Here is a 4,659-nt window from a genome sequence, read left to right on the forward strand (position 1 = left end):
CACTTTGTAATACATGTACCAAAAATTCATACACTGTGATCCTACACCATTCAAGTGGAATATGATATGACTAACTGGAGAAATGGGATGCTGATGTCCGTTCTCTTCTCCCAGTTGCTATAGCCAGATAATTTCTGGTCACCTTAAGTCTACCTCCTCCACACCCTCAACCTGTAAATGACTTTGACTGAGTTTTTGGTGCTTGGGAGCTATCTTGGGTGAGTACAACTCAAGATAGTATCACCTTCTGCAATATCTAAGTCCAGGTTATGCATATATGTCTTGATGTAAAATATGATATATTGTTTGAATGAATTGTATGAAAAGTGTATGGATGGGGCCTAATTATAATATTAGACACAATTCTAATATTAAGGCGTGCAATGACTGCCTGCTTGCTGAACTGTAATTACAAGTTGATGATAAGAACTGTGACAAAGGATTAATTGTTGACATTGCTGACTTGATGAACTTTTTTTTTGGGGGGGGACATCATGTTTACATGAATCAGAGACAATGGCTCTTTTAAGTTAAGGAAATGTTTACAAAATTCCTTATGTTAAGAAAGAAGTCAACACAAGGCCAACACCAATCAAGAAGAGCCAGAATCTGCCAGGAAACTCAGATGCAGCCAGAATGTTTCAGGCTGACCAAACAACCTTTCAGTAATTTGCAACTTTGGGACAACATTAGTGAACTATTACTACATAAAAAGCCTTCTAACATTCCAGAAAGTGTGACAGACAGCGAGCTGTTCACCCGCCATGCTTTTCCAAGGGAGGAATAGAGATGACATATGGGAGTGTCAGATCTCCAATGGAAAGCAGAATTCTGTGCACTGGGGCCTCTTTTTCTTAAGGGAAGAGAAAAGAGTGCATTTTGGAGTCATTTTACATTGCAGGAAATCAGTTTCTGCTATAGGGAAAACACAGATCTGATCCTTGACATTGTTCTCAGAGAAATAGGATGCATTTTGGCATTTTGAAGTTTTGGCATTTTGGCATTATAGAAGTTTTGGAACTGTGCATTGGTAGATTTTCAAGGTAGTCTGGCCTAGCAGATGTTCTTCACAGAGGAAGAATGGAGAAATGGTGATGTATGCATGAGGATGAATGCATGTTTATATGTGTTTGAATGCTGAGTAAAAATGTAACTCCCCTTTGTTAGTGTGTTAGCCAATGTAACTATTCTGTATGTCTAAATGTTGTTCTCTATGTAAAATTGTTATTCTGTAAATGTTCTGATACCCTCTCACATTGGAAATTGCAATAAAAGAACCTGTGCTTTAAAGATATTGAAAAGTTATTCATAACATATATATGTCCTCAAAAGTAGATATTTATGAAGTGCAAGAATGTCACCTATCAGCCTTTACTTCTCCAAGCTGAACATCCCAATACACTCCCTGTTCTTAAATATTTTGTTCTCCATAGCTATTATTATCCTTGTTGCTATTCTCTGAACTTGCTCCAATTTCTCTATATCCTTCCTGAAATAAAGTGCCCAGGAATGAATGCATTATTCCAGATGAGGCCTGACTGGTACAGAATATAGTGGGACAATTATTTTCTTTTTCTTGGAAAGTATGGTTCTGCTAAAATATATATATATATACACACACACACACACACACACATATATACACACACACACATACACACACACACACACACTGTCTTTGTTGCAGGAAGACCCATTAATTTCAATTGACATGTAAACATCCATTTTCAATCTCACCCTTCTTTGAATTGAATGGGGCTCCCTCTGTGTATAATATGCATAAATTCATACCTGTACACATACAGTATTTCTTTTTAGGCACATGGGTCTATTCTACCATTAGTATCATTAATGTTAATTCTTCTTCTTATTCCCATTGACAACCTGGCCTTTGCAAAATTAACAGCTTCTCTGACAATTCCATGACCATAGTATATAATCTACTACTCTTATTATATGTGGAGTTGATTACAGTGAGGGGGAGTGGAGGGATATTATTTTTCTATTGTAATCATAACAAGAATTATTAGCTCTAATGAATGCAATTATCATATGGCAAGATGCATGTCAGAATAAAAACAAAATTAAAACAGACTAACGGTCTTTTCATACTATGCAATTATAGCACTATGATTTCAGTTTAACAACTAATGGGCTCCTGGGATTTGTTAGGAAGAGGTGAAGAAAATTCTAAGTCAGGGATATAAGAATTTTCACTATCTCCTGACAACCATCTTGAAACAATTATATAGGTAATATTATTGTTAGCTCATCCCACAAATTTTACACATATTCCCCTCATCTATTTTGGGCTTTCCATGATTTGGAATGAATAGAATGTACTCAAAATTACCATGGTGAAACAGTATGTAAGAAAAGACAAATCTCCACATTCATTGCTTTGAGGATGATAGCTAAGTTCAATTGAAGATCTTATTCATCAATACTTCATGCACACTTCTCAATGTTTAACTGTTTGTGTGTGTGTGTTTAGAGAAAGTAGGACAATCATTATATTGTCTTTATTAGTGCTTAAATATAAATATTGCTCAAAAATATTTTCTTCACTTTATTTTAGAAACAAATTCTTTATTAACAGAGAGGCGGTAGCATACAAACTGGAGCAAAAGGATCTTAAGAACAATAGTTTATAATGGGTCAACAAAATTTGATGTCATAATTGAATTGGTCTAGTTCTCACTGTGGCTTTTGAGCTGCACTACTGCAGAGTGTACCACTGTGGTTTTTGGGATCCGCCGTAGTTGTAGTGATAGGGTAATCATATATTAGAGTGTTTTTGTGTTTAAAAAAGTTCACATAGGAAATTAGTGTCTAAGGGATAAAGCTAGGTTAATGTATATTCATGAAGACAATGACCTCAGCTTTGGGGGGTGGGGATGACAAGGGATAGACAGATTGTTCCCTAGCGAGCCCTTTTTACATTACTAGGTCTCTTTTGGCTAATCTGAGCAGCACTCATAAGGTACTGGGCATAGTAAATTTAATTTTTTTTGTTGTGTCTCAGATTTAAATGTCATACTGTTCTCAAGTATTCTGGGAAATTTAATAATGCAAACATGTGAACATTGAGCTAACATGAAGTGCCCTGACATACCAGTTTTCTACATGAGGAGTTTCCTTTGATGGAGGCATGAACATTTTCAACCAGATAAACCTTCACTGCAGTGCAAAGTGCTACAGCCCAAAGACCTGTATAGTACATTACTGAGAACTAGGCCATACCTATGAGCAGGGGTAAAGAGCTATGATCTTCCAAATAGTGCTGAATGTCAACTCTCTTCAGCCTTACCAGGTAAGGCGAAGGCGTTTGGGATCTACAATCCAACAGCATCCACAGATTCCTCACCCCAGTCATGAAGGAAAGAGCAAATGGTTTATAGGTAACTTGGGATCCTTGAGACCTTCCAACAAACTTGGACATATATGGAAGTGACCAAATCAACCAGCCGATCAAAACTCAGAACTGATAAGAAAATGGCAGTTGTGAAAAATTGGAGAATTCGACAAGATATTTACAGAAATGATCTATCAGTATCTTGTGAGTTTTCCCAGGCCAGTCTAAAGCTACATTATATACACTCTTTGCATGAACATATTCCAAAAGAAAACAGGCACTTCTAGATTTGCTTGGGCCCATCTAAATTTGTTCATATTTTAGTACTGCTTTATAAAATATTCCTAGGTATACCTGTGTATATGTGAAATTTGGCTTTGAAAATATTTATGATTTTTCTTGCCTGTAAGAAATTTATTTTATACTACACAACTATAGACAAATAAGCATTCAACCAAACTATTTCTAATTCCTAATAAAACAACAAATTTGTTTGTTCCCCTTTCCTACAATATGCAATACCCTTATTTTTCTAATGAGTGATCTTCCATATTTTAATTCTGGTTTCCATTAATAGTAACCAATGGTAAAGAAGATGGGAATTGAAGTACAGGATTCTTTGGAGGGATGCATGGATCCCATTCATATTACCTTCTTTCTTATACAGAATAAAAGGATCCTCCTAAAGTTTTATTTTACCTTTATGTAAAGCATTTGAATTTAGATAACATTTCCATAAAGTATTATTATTATTAAATGGCATCTACTTCATACTCAGAAGGAAACAGAAGAAAAAGAAATCTATGCCAGTTGTAGATTTCTAGTTTGCCTTGATTCATGTTACAGTTTCCTTCTTTTTAAAAGACAAGAGAATATAACAGATGCCTTTGAAAGCTGGTTAAAGGGCAGTGACTGCATTTAAGTGCTTGATCTTTAATTAGCAATTTGATTGGTTATTTCTAGTGACATGTATTCATTTTGCTGGCGGAGGAGAGAGAGAAATTGATTTAACACAAATTAGTTACAATAGCAATAAAATAAAACTGATGTTGAGAAAATCAAGCTCCATTCACTGAACGAAATGGGCCCCAGGCTGACACTGTAATTTACAGTATTTTCCTTATTGTCAGCATATGATAGGAAAAGCATTGAAGACAGAACTTTACAAGATAAAATAAAGCATGAAACACAGTAAGGCAGATAACAACAAAATCAATTAGTAAAAAAAGCAACTCAAAACAGCAAAATGTACATGTTTTATAAATTCAAATATCTTGCACGTTTTTAATACACCAGCATTATAG

At 35.2% G+C, this 4,659-nt stretch overlaps 1 protein-coding gene across 4 annotated transcripts in view; it reads right to left on the minus strand.

The window, feature by feature from the left end:
* Positions 1-2,554: 2,554 nt before the first annotated feature.
* cntnap4 (contactin associated protein family member 4) overlaps positions 2,555-4,659 on the minus strand; it is a 338,818-nt gene continuing 336,713 nt past the window's right edge. For all 4 annotated transcript variants that reach the window (XM_008103192.3, XM_008103191.3, XM_008103193.2 and 1 more), the window contains one exon: positions 2,555-4,659. This exon is cut by the window's right edge and continues 4,765 nt beyond it. The gene's annotated coding sequence lies outside the window, so the exon portion shown is untranslated.

The sequence above is a fragment of the Anolis carolinensis genome, chromosome 2 (genome assembly GCF_035594765.1).
Source record: "Anolis carolinensis isolate JA03-04 chromosome 2, rAnoCar3.1.pri, whole genome shotgun sequence".
In the NCBI taxonomy this organism is placed as follows: domain Eukaryota; kingdom Metazoa; phylum Chordata; class Lepidosauria; order Squamata; family Dactyloidae; genus Anolis; species Anolis carolinensis.